At 39.0% G+C, this 16635-nt stretch overlaps 1 protein-coding gene across 13 annotated transcripts in view; it reads right to left on the reverse strand.

Moving 5' to 3' along the window:
- DGKB (diacylglycerol kinase beta) overlaps positions 1–16635 on the reverse strand; it is a 1145939-nt gene that overhangs the window by 1094174 nt on the left and 35130 nt on the right. For 3 of the 13 annotated variants that reach the window (XR_008717637.1, XR_008717636.1, XR_008717641.1), the window contains one exon: positions 10953–11676. The exons of the other annotated variants lie outside the window; for them this stretch is intronic. The gene's annotated coding sequence lies outside the window, so the exon portion shown is untranslated. Of the gene's footprint in view, positions 1–10952; positions 11677–16635 lie in introns of those variants that run through there. 13 annotated transcript variants of the gene reach the window in all.

Below are 16635 nucleotides of genomic sequence, written 5' to 3' on the forward strand. Positions count from 1 at the left end.
ACCCATACTGAGGAGAGCAATATCTTTACTCAGTCTACTGATTTGAAAGCTAATTTCCTTCTGAAACACCCTCACAGACACACCGAGAAATAATATTCAACCTGGGCACCCCATGGCACAGTTAAACTGACACAGAAAATTAATCATCACAATTCTTCTGCTCAAATAGTAAAGATAAAGGATAAAATCTGGAGCCTTTGTGGCTCAGACAGTAAAGAAGCTGCCTGCGATGCAGGAGACCTGGGTTTGATCCCTGGGTCAAAAGATCTGCTGGAGAAGAGAATGGCAACCTATTCCTGTATTCTTGCCTGGAGAATTCCGTGGACAGAGGACCAGGGCGGGCTACACAGTTCATGGGTTTTCAAAGAGTCAGCCATGACTGAGTGATTAACACTTCACTTCAAAGGATAAAATATTTTTAAAAGCCTCTTTTACAAATAGTTTAATTCGTCCAACAGTAAAGAGAACAGAAATTCAAGAGGTGAAATAAGATAGAATGACAGGTGTATACACACTGTCGTACTTTTAGTAATTATAAGCAGTGCATTTTCATCAATGTATGTTACTGAAATCTGCAGTAGAAATTATAATTTTAAAAATAATTTTAAATTTTTATGTTATGATTTTGTGTAATTTCCAGCTATAAATTGCACATCATTATAATTTTTAGCCACCAGGCCAAAGGTGTATCATTGTGATGGTTAAATTATAAGGTGATATATTGAAGAAAATCTGAATCACTGAAATTTTCATCTGTTGTGTCATTAATAATTTCCTACTACATTGAAATACATATGATGTGCTAAATATAGTAAGTATTCTCTTTTACTGCAAGGAGATCCAACCAGTCCATTCTGAAGGAGATCAGCCCTGGGATTTCTTTGGAAGGAATGATGCTAAAGCTGAAACTCCAGTACTTTGGCCACCTCATGCGAAGAGTTGACTCATTGGAAAAGACTCTGATGCTGGGAGGGATTGGGGGCAAGAGGAGAAGGGGACAACAGAGGATGAGATGGCTGGATAGCATCACTGACTCGATGGACGTGAGTCTGAGTGAACTCCAGGAGTTGGTGATGGACAGGGAGGCCTGGCGTGCTGCGATTCATGGGGTCACAAAGAGTTGGACATGACTGAGCGACTGATCTGATCTGATCTGATTCTCTTTTACTAACTAGTCAAGGATATGACTATTGTAATATATTTAAATGTATTTGCAGCTTTCCTACTAACTTAAATTTTTTTCATTTTAGACTCGCTTTTATGGGCTTTATAATTAACTTGATTTTTGTGTGTTTCTGTGGGATTCTGGTAAATAGACATCCAAATACTTAAATGTGAAAAATCCTATTGAAAATATCAGTTTTCTCCCAGTTGCTCATTTAAAAGAGATGTTTTTATATTGAGCTGTTCTTATTCTCCTCTAGGAGTGTTGATATAATTGCCTTGTTGTTATTTAGTTGCTAAATTGTGTCTGACTCTTTGCACCACCATGAACTGTAGCCCAACAGGCTCCTCTTGTCCATGGGATTTCCCAGGCAAGAATACTGGAGTGGGTTACCACTTCCTTCTCCAGGGGATCTTCCCAACCCAGGGATCAAACTCATGTCTCCTGCATTGGCAGGCAGGTTCTTTCCCAGTATGCCACCATTTTCATCAGCTTTCTGCTCAAACTCATGATTACAAATTATATAAATATGTGCTTCAGTTTTAATTTGTGTTTTCACCTATATTCACAGGAAACAGAAGTGGAGAGTCCATGTCACTACTAAGAAAACTAATAAAATGGTGATCTAGTGTGGCTGGTGGAAATAAATTCCCTCTTTAATTGCTTAATTCTTCATTTACTTTCCTTGTTTAGACACAGCTAAATTACACATAAATGAGATGGACAGTTATGACAATGTTAAGGACATGTGGTTTTGCTTGCTTCTTCAGGGTAAATTACTGACATTCAGAATTAGGTGCAATATAAACAACACTGGAGAAGCAATTACTAAACAATTAATTTTTTTTTTTTTAATCAAGCAGGGTACCCTCCAATGTTATTGATGGAGGTTGCTCATTCTCATGCTCCCTCTGGGAACTCTCACCAAATAAGATGTGTTCAATATGTCTTCAATCCATTCTTGGCAACAGCAATAAAGGATATATCAACCTATGACATCTCCATAAACAGATCAATGAACCAGAGGCCTCAAACAAATTTGTATAGACCTTGTTCCCATAACACATTTCACTGGCTGTGCCTTCAAGTATCTCATTAGCCATCCATTTAGTTTAAGACATTCTCTTTCCCCCCAGGGGCTTCACTCTGTGTGCTCTATGGTGACAGAATGTCATTATCAAGCTTGCCTGGATGCACAGTCTTCATCTACAGTGTCAAAAAGGTGTTCCTGATAACGCAAGGGGCCATTCAAGTAAAACCTTAGAATTATTGGTTTTCCTGTGCAAGTTCTGAATCATTATCAGTCTAACTTTTTAGCATAATGTAAAGATTACCTGATAAAGCACTGGCTTTCTTCTTTTATAGACTGATCATCATAAATTTCAATACTAAAAATCACCCTAATGTATAAATTTGTTACAAGTAAAAAATTACATGTACTCAAGGTAATTTTCAAGGGATGTTCTCAGTTTTTTTTTTTTCTTTTAACATGAGAATTGATGCCCATGAAAGAAGCAATAGAATTATAATTATCAGTCTAGCTCCTCACACATAAAAGCCAGTAAAGATGTAAATATTAGAGATGGCGCCATTATTACAGTGTGTCATGTAAGAGCATGGGTGGGTATGCAAATTAGATGACAAGGGGCAGGAATCTTTTATTTCATATTTTATTGCAGGATGAGTAGGCATTATTGTCATTAAACTGAGAAAATCATTATTCAAATATGTGTTCTAATCTCTCCTTTTATTTCAAATGAAGATAAAAATAGGTCCAGGGATGCCAGAGGATTATGTGATAGGATTTATATAATAAACTTTCCACAGAATATGTCAAATAGTAAGTTCTCAGAAATGTTACCTGTAATCAGTAGCAGCAGCAAAAACAACAGAAACAACAGCAAGAACAACAGAAACAATCATCAGGACCATCACCATCATCATAATCATCATTTGAATCTATTCCTACCTCTCTACTCATACTTCCTCTGGCTTAATCTGATCTCCAGCTCCTAACCTAGGTTGATATGATACATTCCTTATTACTCTACCTCTTTTCAAATTTATCAGTCTTTGACAGTAGTGTTTTTTTTTTAAAAATTTGAATGAAAACTGATCATGTCTCTTCCCTACTTAAAATATATATACAGCAAAATCCAACTCCTGAATATATAAGTTTTGATGATTTGATCATCATGTGTCCCTACTGACTCATCTCATACAATCAATCCATCTATTAAGGAAACTATACTCCAGGTGTTTCAGAAGTGCAAGCACTTCTTAACAGAAAATTCCATCCAGTCACAATCCCACATTCACCTGGAAAAAACATGCCATCTTTTCCTCTAGAAAGCTCTCCATGTCCCCCCAGTACAGATGTGTGCTTCTGTGCTTCCAAAGCACCTCATTCATACCTCTCTCATGTACATTACTGTCTTAGGGTTAATATCTCTCCACATAGATGTTATGCTTCATAGTGTAGAGGCTACACATTCCGTATGTTTAGTCCTTGCACAGTGCCTCATGCATAGCTGAAATATACATGAATGGGGAATGAATGCTATTTTTTTTCAGCCTTCCTTTTTGTAAAGTCTTCTTGTTGTGCTTGATCTTATTGTCTCCAACAAACTACATCAAATTATTACAAAAACCTCCAGAAGTAAATTTCTCAGTAATTTACACAGCCAATCCCAATTCCTTCTGATGCCACGAACTAATATTCATCAGCTTCCAATTATTTGTTCTCTATTTTTTCCTTTGTCTAGTGCACCTCTACATTGTTATCAAATTGATCTTCCAAAGGGAGAGGGGGAAATGAATTTACTCTCAAGCTCAGACTCACCTATCAGACCACTCATATTTTCTTTAAACATATTTCTGTTTGAATTTCCACTGCATGCACTCACGCACACACACACACACACTTCCTCTTCTCTGATTTGACTCCCTCTTAAATCTTTGGCATTCTTCACTGTTGCTTTAAGTTGCAATGGTCTTACTCCACCACCTCAACTGGTCAAACTATTACCAATAAGAGGCACAACCTTTAAACTTATATGCTCCCTCCTGAAATCAACAACAACAAAAGTTTTTCTATTTCTATTCCAGTTATGTAATTGCAGTTATATAAGTTCCTTAGGATCCTCAGAGAACTTTGTTATTCTTCTAAGATACCTAATATGTTCTACTTCTCACATGAACTTTTCAGCCTAAATTATATCTACTTAAACTAACTCCACCTTAAAAAGAAGGCCAACAGTGTTATTGCCCTTTAGATCATATAAATTAAACCCTGTATGTTTTTTAAATTTGTATTTTAATGAAAGTCATGGATAAGCAACTTAGCTTATTATTGGAAAGCTGATGTAAATACTTAAGGTATTACCAGGCTTCTATTCAGAGTAACAGAATATTTTCATGGTTTTTCTCTTGGCATTTTGGAGGTCAACTTTTTTTTCTAATAATACTATAATCTTGCTTTTCTGTTGTTAGTGGTAATTTTTCATTGCGTCAGTATCAGGATGTAATTGCTTTGTGGTCAAGGTGTCATTTTACTACTCATAAATTATGACAAACTTATCTCTCTCTTCCATGTTAGAATTTTTATTTCATTTAAAAGTGTACATTGGTACAAATGAACTTATTTACAAAAAAAGAAATGGAGTCAACAGATGTAGAAAACAAACTTATGGTTAACAAGAGGGAAAGGGTGAGAAGGATAAATTGGAAGATTGGAATTGACATAGAGACACTACTATATAAATACTGATAACGAATAAGGACCTACTGTCAGAAAACTAAGACATGGCATCTAGTCCCATCACTTCATGGGAAATAGATGGGGAAACAGTGGAAACAGTGTCAGACTTTATTTTTGGGGGCTCCAAAATCACTGCAGATGGTGACTGCAGCCATGAAATTAATGGACGCTTACTCCTTGGAAGGAAAGTTATGACCAACCTAGATGGTATATTGAAAAGCAGAGACATTACTTTGCCAACAGAGGTCCGTCTAGTCAAGGCTACGGCTTTTCCAGTGGTCATGTATGGATGTGAGAGTTGGACTGTGAAGAAAGCTGAGCGCCGAAGAATTGATGCTTTTGAACTGTGGTGTTGGAGAAGACTCTTGTGAGTCCCTTGGACTGCAAGGAGATCCAACCAGTCCATCCTAAAGGAGATCAGTCCTGGGTGTTCACTGGAGGGACTGATGCTGAGGCTGAAACTCCAATACTTTGGAGTTTCAAAGTATTGGAGTTTCAGCCTCATGTGAAGAGTTGACTCAATGGAAAAGACCCTGATGCTGGGAAGGATTGGGGGCAGGAGGAGAAAGGGACGGCAGAGGATGAGGTGGTTGGATGGCATCACCGACTCGATGCACATGAGTTTGGGTGAACTCCAGGAGTTGGTGATGGACAGGGAGGCCTGGCATGCTGCAATTCATGGGGTCGAAGAGTTGGACCCGACTAAGCAACTGAACTGAACTGAACTGATATAGCACGGGGAACTCTACTCAATACTCTGTAAAGACCTATATGGGAAAAGAATCTAAAAAAGAGTGGAGATTTGTATATATATAACTGATTCACTTTGCTGTATAGCAGAAACTAACACAAAACTGTAAGTCAACTATATGTCAATAAACATTAATTTAAAAATTAACAAACACCTGCTTTTCAAAGCAAAAACAAACAAAAATGTATACATTTAAATAGTTGATGAATATCTAGTTAAGCAAGGGATCATGTTTCACTTCAATGAATACAGGCTGAAAACCTGAGGCCATTTGTAAACATTGGCTCATGAAGGTGCAAATTTTCTTGATTTAGACTGCTGTAAAGAGGAGTCTCAGTTCAGTGCAGTCGCTCAGTCCTGTCCAACTCTTTGCGACCTGATGAATCGCAGCACTCCAGGCCTCCCTGTCCATCACCAACTCCCAGAGTTTATTCAGACTCACATCCATCAAGTCAGCGATGCCATCCACCCATCTGATCCTCTGTCGTCCCCATCTCCTCCTGCCCCCAATCCCTCCCAGCATCAGAGTCTTTTCCAATGAGTCAACTCTTCTCATGAGGTAGCCAAAGTACTGGAGTTTCAGCTTTAGCATCAATCCTTTCAAAGAAACCCCAGGGCTGATCTCCTTCAGAATGGACTGGTTGGATCTCCTTGCAGTCCAAGGGACTCGCAAGAGTCTTCTTCTACACCACAGTTCAAAAGCATCAATTCTTCGGCACTCAGCCTTCCTCACAGTCCAACTCTCACATCCATATGACCACAGGAAAAACCATAGCCTTGACTAGACGGACCTTTGATGGCAAAGTAATGTCTCTGCTTTTCAATATGCTATCTAGGTTAGTCATAACTTTCCTTCCAAGGAGTAAGCGTCTTTAATTTCATGGCTGCAGTCAACATCTGCAGTGATTTTGGAGCCCCCCAAAATAAAGTCTGACACTGTTTCCACTGTTTCCCCATCTATTTCCCATGAAGTGATGGGACCGGATGTCATGATCTTCGTTTTCTGAATGTTGAGCTTTAAGCCAACTTTTTCACTCTCCTCTTTCACCTTCATCAAGAGGCTTCTTAGTTCCTCTTCACTTTCTGCCATAAGGGTGGTGTCATCTGCATATCTGAGGTTATTGATATTTCTCCTGGCAATCTTGATTCCAGCTTGTGCTTCTTCCAGCCCAGAGTTTCTCATGATGGACTCTGCATATAAATTAAATAAGGAGGATGACAATATACAGCCTTGACGTACTCCTTTTCCTATTTGGAACCAGTCTGTTGTTCCATGTCCAGTTCTAACTGTTGCTTCCTGACCTGCATATAGGTTTCTCAAGAGGCAGGTCAGGTGGTCTGGTATTCCCATCTCTTTCAGAATTTTCCACAGTTTATTGTGATCCACACAGTCAAAGGCTTTGGCATAGCCAATAAAGCAGAAATAGATGTTTTTCTGGAACTCTCTTGCTTTTTCTATGATCCAGTGGATGTTGGCAATTTGACCTCTGGTTCCTCTGCCTTTTCTAAAACCAGCTTGAACATCTGGAAGTTCACAGTTCACGTACTAATGAAGCCTGGCTTGGAGAATTTTGAGCATTACTTTACTAGCGTGAGATGAGTGCAATTGTGCGGTAGTTTGAGCATTTTTTGGCATTGCCTTTCTTTGGGATTGGAATGAAAACTAACCTTTTCCCATCCTGTGGCCACTGCTGAGTTTTCCAAATTTGCTGGCATATTGAGTGCAGCACTTTCACAGCATCATCTTTCAGGATTTGGAATAGCTCAACTGGAATTCCATCACCTCCACTAGCTTTGTTCGTAGTGATGCTTCCTAAGGCCCACATGACTTCACATTCCAGGATGTCTGGCTTCAAGTGAGTGATCACACCATTGTGATTATCTTGGTCATGAAGATCTTTTTTGTACAGTTCTTCTGTGTATTCTTGCCACCTCTTCTTAATATCTTCTGCTTCTGTTAGGTCCATACCATTTCTGTCCTTTATCGAGCCCATCTTTGCATGAAATGTCCCCTTGGTATCTCTAATTTTCTTGAGGAGATCTCTAGTCTTTCCCATTCTGTTGTTTTCCTCTATTTCTTTGCATTGATCCCTGAGGAAGGCTTTCTTATCTCTTCTTGCTATTCTTTGGAACTCTGCATTCAGATGCTTATATCTTTCCTTTTCTCCTTTGCTTTTCACTTCTCTTCTTTCTCAACTATTTGTAAGGCCTCCCCAGATAATCGTTTTGCTTTTTTTGCATTTCTTTTCTATGGGGATGGTCTTGATCCCTGTCTCCTGTACAATGTCATGAACCTCATTCCATAGTTCATCAGGCACTCTATCTATCAGATCTAGTCCCTTGAATCTATTTGTCACTTCCACTGTATAATCATAAGGGATTTGATTTAGGTCATACCTGAATGGCCTAGTGGTTTTCCCTACTTTCTTCAATTTCAGTCTGAATTTGGCAATAAGGAGTTCATGATCTGAGCCACAGTCAGCTCCTGGTCTTGTTTTTGCTGACTGTATAGAGCTTCTCCATCTTTGGCTGTAAAGAATATATCAATCTGCAGCTGTGACCGGCGCACATAGTGGGGGCGGTTGCGACCAGTGCACATACTGCGGCAGAGAGGAGCTACCCCACGTCCGAAGTCAGGAGCAGTGGCTGAGAGTGCCAGGCTGCGACGGCACAGGAACGTCCGAGACTACCTACCCCACGTCTGAGGCCAGGGGCGGTGGCCGGGAGGAGCAACCCCACGTCCAAGGAGTGGTGGCTGCGCAGGCGCAGGAGAGCCTAGAGTAGCTAGGTCAAGGTCAGGAGGGGCGGCAGTGAGGAGATACCCCTCGTCCAAGGTAAGAGAAACCCAAGTAAGACAGTAGGTGTTGCAAGAGGGCATCAGAGGGCAGACACACTGAAACCATAATCACAGAAAACTAGTCAATCTAATCACACTAGGACAACAGCCTTGTTTAACTCAATGAAACTAAGCCATGCCCTGTGGGGCCACCCAATAGGGGCGGGACATGGTGGAGAGATCTGACAGAATGTGGTCCACTGGAGAAGGGAATGGCGAACCACTTCAGTATTCTTGCCTTGAGAACCCCATGAACAGTATGAAAAGGCAAAATGATAGGATTTTGAAAGAGGAACTCTCCAGGTCAGTAGGTGCCCAATATGCTACTGGAGATCAGTGGAGAAATAACTCCAGAAAGAATGAAGGGATGGAGCCAAAGCAAAAACAATACCCAGTTGTGGATGTTACTAGTGATAGAAGCAAGGTCTAATGCTGTAAAGAGCAATACTGCATAGGAACCTGGAATGTCAGGTCCATGAATCAAGGCAAATCGGAAGTGGTCAAACAAGAGATGGCAAGAGTGAACGTCAACATTCTAGGAATCAGCAAACTAAAATGGACTGGAATGGGTGAATTTAACTCAGATGACCATTATATCTACTACTGTGGGCAGGAATCCCTCAGAAGAAATGGAGTAGCCATCATGGTCAACAAGAGTCTGAAATGCAGTGTCAAAAACTACAGAATGATCTCTGTTTGTTTCCAAGGCAAACCATTAAAAAATCACAGTAATCCAAGTCTATGCCCAACCAGTAATGCTAAAGAAGCTGAAATTGAACGGTTCTATGAAGACCTACAAAATCTTTTAGAACTAACACCCAAAAAAGATGTCCTTTTCATTATAGGGGACTGGAATGCAAAAGTAGGAAGTCAAGAAATACCTGGAGTAACAAGCAAATTTGGACTTGGAATATGGGATAAAGCAGGGCAAAGACTAATAGAGTTTTGCCAAGAAAATGCACTGGTCATAGCAAACACCCTCTTCCAACAACACAAGAGAAGCCTCTACACATGGACATCATCAGATGGTCAACACGGAAATCAGAGGAGTCTACAACCACTTAAATCAATTTAAACATATTGGACATAGAAGCAGAAAAGTGTATTACTTTTGGTATTTATTTCACTTTGTCAAGGATTTCTAATCATTTGATAGCTGTGGAATTCCTTTTTACTTTAAAAATCTACCTCTATTATTTTGAGTCCTATATGTCATGGATGGGCTTCCCTGGTGGATCATCAGTGAAGAATCTGCCTGCAATGCAGGGGACTCAGGTTTGATCCCTAGGTTGGAAAGATCTCCTGAAGGAGGAAATGGCTACCACTCCAGTATTCTTGCCTAGGAAATTCCACGGACAGAGGTGCCTTGCAGGCTATAGTCCAGGGGATCACAAAAGACTTGAACACAAACAGCAGCAGTGTCAGGGATATCTCTTGAATATTCACATGAATTTAAATAATTTGTTTTGAGAGTTTTAGTGGGAGGAAAAGAATAAAATTTTCTCTTAAAGGAAGAACATCAGTATTTTCTAGGTATAAAAAATACATTTTCTGAGATATAATCTCACTAACAATGATTATTCTGCTTTTTAAAAATTATAAATAACCTATTTCTTTTCAAAAAGGATTCTGAGGTTACTTGATCACATTGAAGCCATGCCTGGAAACATGACTCTGCTTTAAGTATGTTTTTAGTAAAACTCCTTTTACTCTCTTCTTTAGGGTAAAAGAATCTGCCTGCAATGCAGGAGACCCAGGTTCAATCCCTGTGTTGGGAATGGCAACACCCTCCAATATTCTTGCCTGCAGAATTCAATGGACAGAGGAGTTTGGCAGGCTGCAGTCCGTGGGGTCACAAAGAGTCGGACATGACTCAGTGACTAACACTTTCACACTTTGGGGTAAATGCAATTTTTTTTTACTCACTGTAAGATAGCATGCTTTCATTTATTCAAATAATTTTAACTGTATGCCTTCCATGTACTGCTACTGCTAAGTCATTTTAGTCGTGTCTGACTCTGTGTGACCCCATAGACGGCAGCCCACCAGGCTCCCCCGTCCCTGGGATTCTCCAGGCAAGAACACTGGAGTGGGTTGCCATTTCCTTCTCCAATGCATGAAAGTGAAAAGTGAAAGGGAAGTTGCTCAGTCGTGTCCGACCCTCAGTGACCCCATGGACTGCAGCCTACCAGGCTCCTCCATCCATGGGATTTTTCAGGCAAGAGTACTGGAGCGGGGTGCCATTGCCTTCTCCGTGGTATATGTTAAATGCTATTTCAATAAATGACTGAGACTATAAAGTAAGACACTGGTTAAAGGGTACACTCTTCTATTGTACTTTTTATCTAAAGGGACTCTTTTATGTGGATCTTTCCTAAAGTGAATTTTCCAACAGAAAACTTAGGAAACACCAACCTTGAATCAGCCAAACCGTATGTGTAACAATCCTTTATTTGTATAATAAAACTTCAGGGAATATTGGTACTGCTGCTGCTAAGCTTTTCTAAAACCCAAAACTACAAAGTACACAAATAGAACCATCCAATTCTGTTGGGTAATGTTTGAATTTTCAATAATGAAGAATCTTTCATTTTGCTTAATGAAGATTGAGATAATGTTTAAAAACATATTTCTAAAGAGATGCTCTAAGATATAAAGTCATGCTGGTTCTGTTACTTTTTACTCATGTGCTTATTACTAGCCATATTTTATACATGTTTCTATTTCCATATAAGACAAAACATGTCCCAGAAATTTCCTCAGGGCAAATTTTGATAGATGAACACAGTTTCTGCTCTGGTGAGGAATTATCACCAGAGTAGGGAAGTGAGGAACTGAGAACATTTTTTACACATCATAATTTTATCTAGATCTGTTCTTGGCATAACAACTTATTTATATAGACATCTCAGAAATGTTCTTACAGCTGTATTATCTAAATTAATCCAATTAACTTTCCTGAGCAGGGCATTATAAAAGAGCTTTGTTTCCTAAAGGCTAAGGATAATATACAAATGTGTACCTTCATTCAAACACATTCATCAAATCAAAGGCAAATACAGTTAACAAAAATACCAAATATTTAAATAGGAACTGTCATCCACGTACTTGGACTTCTCTTTAAGCCAGAAGCGAAACAGTCTGTTTCATATCCATGAAAATTGCTATGGGGATAAATGCAAAGCAATTCAGGAGTCAACTTTTAATTAGATTCCCTCACTTTTTATTCCTTTCATACAAGACAGTTCAATATTTTTCCCATGTGTTTATACGTTTGCTATGTAATTCCTTTATATTCTATTTTCTTTCCTTTTTGTTCTACTTTCAGTATCTTTAGTAGGCTTTCCATCACTTTTTGCTTTGTTTATGGATCTGTCAGAGGAGTGTAATCTCCTCGGTTCTGTCTCGTCACAACAAAGATTTGAAGCGATGGACATTAAAGCCCTCAGCGTGTCACAACTCTCAGAGAGACCACGTGATAGCTCTTAGACAGATCAGTGTTACAGCTCCGTGTTATAGCTCAGTTTTATTTAGAAAATAGCGGGAAAATGCATCCTCAAGGCCTGAGGGCATGCTGACCCAAAGACACAAAGAGAAGAGAGAAAGCCTGGCCCTTTGGCTCCTCTTTTTATGTTTTTTCCTCCCCCCGGACCTGCCCTATGTAAATTGGGCTAGCCAGGAGTGCTGTTTGTTCTACCTGAGGTCTTCACTCTGGTCCTCAGACCTTCCTTTGACTTCCCTTTGTTCTATTTTCAAAGGGTTTTCCCTTCCTTGTCTTTTAGCCACCACCATTCTGGACTCCTGTTTCCTATTCTAACTACCTAACAGATCCAGTTTTTGTAGTTTGTCTTTAAGTGTAAAGATGGCAATCGGTTTAGGGGTCACTGAATCTTATAAATTTTGCTACATTAGAGTAATATAAAATTATGGATTTAGTAATTCAGTTTTATTAAAGGAAAACATATTTTAAAGTATAATATTTGAGTGTTTAAAAATTCTAGCTATAAAATTCAAGATACATTTAGATATAACTTCAAAATTTATTCAATTTTATAATGTTTTGAAAACAGACCTGGGAAACATGGTATTCTGGATCATCATTTTATAATCTTCAAGTTGTTTGGAATTTATCTATTCCTCATCCTACGTGATGCACAAAAATTTACTTCAGGCTTTGATTAGTTGCTAATTAAATATCTGGAGTCCCAGTAATTGTCTTATTATGCTTAGAAACTGTGATAAAATATTTTGATGCATATCGTAAAATTCTTATTCTAGTCCCCACCCCAACTCCACCACGAGTAACTGAGGACACCTAGTAATACTTCAGTGGACTTCTACAGATTATAAAGCACTTCATTTGCAGACTATTTATCTGGTCCTCAATAACCTTGTCAATTTTATAAAATTTCAATTACATCTGCAAAATTTCCCCACAGCAGTAGCCAGTGTTGGAGAGGAAAAACAGATTTCCCTTTACTCTTCTGAATTCTTGGTTAAGACACCACTGTAATTAAAGACAGATTAACAGGAGAAAAATAAACAGAAGTTTCATAACATGTATAGCTCTTGTATACACGGGAGAGACTTAGGAAAACTGAATAACTCTCAGAAATGGCCTAAGCCCACCACTTGAAATACCATCTTTAACTAAAAACAAAAGAAGATGTTTGAGAGGGCAGTTATGGGAGGTTTTCAAGCAAAGCACAGAAAACAAGGGTATGTTTGTCATGCAAATCTAAGTCCATGTATTTTCCATGATACATTTCTAAAGAGTCACTCATCCTTCTCTTCCTGGAACAGAGGAGAAACCTTTGCAAATGGAGATTTCCCTTATAAATATTTTTTATGAAAGAGTAAACTACTAGTTTTCAGAACTTCCCTCATGTCACCTGTTTTTTTTTTTTTTTTTTTTTTTTTTAAATAATAGGCTCAGGATAATGCTTATGCCAAAGCAGCATATTTGGGGTTGCACATTCTGCTGTCCTTCACTAGATTCATGTTTTGTTGAATGAGCAGAAAGGCAAGTCTTGGGGGATGAAATTTTGTTCCCCTTTTATTTGGATTACCCAAGCATCTCTACTGCTTTCTGGTAAGAAATTTTATACCTTCAATGTGTATATTTTATATCCATCTTCTCTTCCTAACAGTGTGTCTCTGTATAAGGCCAAATATCTGTAACACATTTCTTATTCTAAAAAGCTGTAGATCTACAATAGCTTATCTATATCTATATTCAGTCTACTTTTCTAATTGAATGGACCAAGTATGATTCCAAATGCACAGAATTTTAAAGATGGCTTCAATGAATTGGTTCGGGGTTATGCCTTTGGTTCTCTGATATGATGAAAGTCAATAATAACTCTGCTTCCTAGGGAAAGAGGGATAGTAGCAATCCATGGCTGCAGTTGCAAAACAATTAAACAAATTGCATCTATAGAACCCTTAATCAAATATCTAAAGACATAACTGCAGGTGACCAAGTATTTGCTGCTGTAGAGATGTTAGTGAAAATGAAAATAATGGGGTTGTTTGCTTCCTTCTACCTGTACTGAAGAACATGGATAAAAGAAAATAAGGAGCTGAAGGATTTAAGTTTTTAGCATAAGGACCACATATAAGAGACCTCAAATTTTCTGTGACTCCTTTTATTTCCTGTAACCATCAAGATTTCCAAAAACCAGACCCAAAGTCTCACTTTATAGATGGATGAATTACAACACAAATTCAATTCTCAACCTCTCAAAGCTTCTTTTGTTAAAGTTATCATCATGGCTTAGGAAATAAGACCCTGAAAACTGGGACAGTGGCTTATGTACAAATTTCACTGACGCTGCTGCTGCTGCTAAGTCGCTTCAGTCGTGTCCGACTCTGGGTGACCCCATAGATGGCAGCCCACCAGGCTCCCCGTCCCTGGGATTCTCAAGGCAAGAACACTAAAGTGGGTTGCCATTTCCTTCTCCAATGCATGAAAGTGAAAAGTGAAAGTGAAGTCACTGACTCTTAGTGACCCCATGGCCTATAGCCCACCAGGCTCCTCCATCCATGGGATTTTCCAGAAAAGAGTACTGGAGTGGTGTGCCATTGCCTTCTCCTCCACTGAAGCTAAGGACCCTGGAACCATAAATTCTATGGTGACCACTTGGCCAGCAGAAATGGCTCTTCGAACCCTGCAGAAGAGATTAGTTTTCCTGACCTAAAAAATATGTAAGGTCTATCCCAGAAGTAGTTGTCTTGCCAGAGGTGCTTATGTTCCTTACAGCTACCACTAACTCTCACTTCTTACTTCTAGACATTATAATCAAACTCCAAATTCACTGATGCTTTTCAGTCATGGTGCTAGAAAAGACTCTTGAGAGCCCATTGGACACCAAGATTAAACCAGTCAATCCTAAAGGAAATCATCCCTGAATATTCACTGGAAGGGCTGATGCTAAAACTGAAGTTCTGATACTCTGGCCACCTGAGGTGAAGAGCTGACTGATTGGAAAAGACCCTGATGCTGGGAAAAATTGAAGGCAGGAGGAGAAGGGGACAACAGAGGATGAGATGGTTAGATGGCATCACTGACTCAATGGACATGAGTTTGAGCAAGCTCTGTGGGATGATAAAGGACAGGGAAGCCTGGCGTGCTGCAGTCCATGGGGCTGCAAAGAGTTAAACACAACCTAGCGACTGAACAATGACAACAAATCTTATTAGGCACCAAAAGATGAGATACAAAATTTGATGAGACAGCGCAAAGAAGAGCTGCATGATTCTACCATGTATATTTAATAGAAACATAGGAATATGTGTGAGATTAGGGTAGAATATAATATAATGTTTGATTAGGGTGAATTTATTGACATGCTGATTCCAGATCAATGTATCAATTTCGATGGTTCAGAATGGTCTGTTTGGTTGGTTGACTAAAATATGAACAAAAGACAGTCTATATCAAATAAAACTAAACTACTGCATTTTCCTTATTAAGCTGTAAAGGCAGTTAACCAAAGGCTTAGTGTGACTGGAATGGTAAAGTGAACTTAATATGTAAGACATTCTTACTCAACCCAAACCTTAACTATTCTCCCTAGAGTCTAAAAAACAATGTCTTAACCTAGCTTGTGAGAAAAACATGAAGGGAGCCCCTCGTCACCATTTTGAAGTAGCTCTATTGTGCCTCTTCTTTGTAAACTGTTTGTAGAGGAAAGTGCTACAATCAATTTCTGGTTCAGTTCAGTTCAGTCGCTCAGTCGTGTCTGACTCTTTGAGACCCCATGAATCACAACACTCCAGGCCTCCCTGTCCATCACCATCTCCCGGAGTTCACTCAAACTCATGTCCATCGAGTTAGTGATGCCATCCAGCCATCTCATCCTCTGTCATCCCCTTTTCCTTCTGCCCCCAATCCCTCCCAGCATCAGTCTTTTCCAATGAGTCAACTCTTCACATGAGGTGGCCATTAAAATCCTGGAGGGTTTCAGAAGCCAGGTGGTAGCACTTAATTATCAAGGACATGGTGAACATAGTTAATTGGCTGACATGGAGTTAAGAAATTAATCGGAATAGTCTGATCCACAGAGATCTTTTTATTGAGGTATCCCTACAAGTGAAACAGATGGGCAGCCTATTAACATTGGATTTCATTCGTATAAGTGGAAAACTGTAGCCCAGATCTTCACCCCCACTCCCATCACTGCAAATATTTTGATTTGGTCTAAGACAGAGCCCAGGTGTCAGTCATTTTTAAAAGCTTACCAAGAGATTCTGTCATATATCTAACAATGGAAAACACCAAGTTAAGCTATTGATTTTTTTCATTTGACCTTTATAAGAACTGAATAAGAGGGAAAAATTGGCTGATATGAATGTCACTAGAGTGATTCCTTCCACCTGCTCTAAGATAAATGAATAAGAAATGAAAGAAATCTTGGGCATCTAAGATATAAGGATGAAATGTAGATATAGAGATAGATGGATAAAAACATTGATTTACATTTACGTAAAATTACACCTTACAACTTGAATACAGCCCCATGGATGAGGCAGTTGGTATCCCTGACTTGTATGGCTATATCCAACTACAGAGATGTTTTGATTATATACAAATAATGGGTACTATATGTATATAATTTTAA

Source organism: Bubalus kerabau, chromosome 8 (assembly GCF_029407905.1).
Source record: "Bubalus kerabau isolate K-KA32 ecotype Philippines breed swamp buffalo chromosome 8, PCC_UOA_SB_1v2, whole genome shotgun sequence".
In the NCBI taxonomy this organism is placed as follows: Eukaryota; Metazoa; Chordata; class Mammalia; order Artiodactyla; family Bovidae; genus Bubalus; species Bubalus kerabau.